Genomic DNA, 231 nt, shown 5'->3' with positions numbered 1-231 from the left:
GGCAAGACGCCCTCCCCTGACACCCTTGACGAGATCCGCCCCGGGTCCTCCATCCCCTTGCCTTTAATCGACAACAGCATGGAAACATAAGATCCACTTTCACCTCTCACTATCTCATAAAAAAAACAAAAACGTAAAGCTTCCGTCGTCACCACTCTCATGGACTTCAGCAAGGCTTTTGACCTCGTTGACCACACCACCTGGGACTCCTGGAGTGTCTCGCAGGCTTGC

This window comes from Penaeus monodon, chromosome 15, assembly GCF_015228065.2.
Source record: "Penaeus monodon isolate SGIC_2016 chromosome 15, NSTDA_Pmon_1, whole genome shotgun sequence".
Taxonomy (NCBI): Eukaryota; Metazoa; Arthropoda; class Malacostraca; order Decapoda; family Penaeidae; genus Penaeus; species Penaeus monodon.
Note: the sequence above shows the minus strand (reverse complement) of the source record.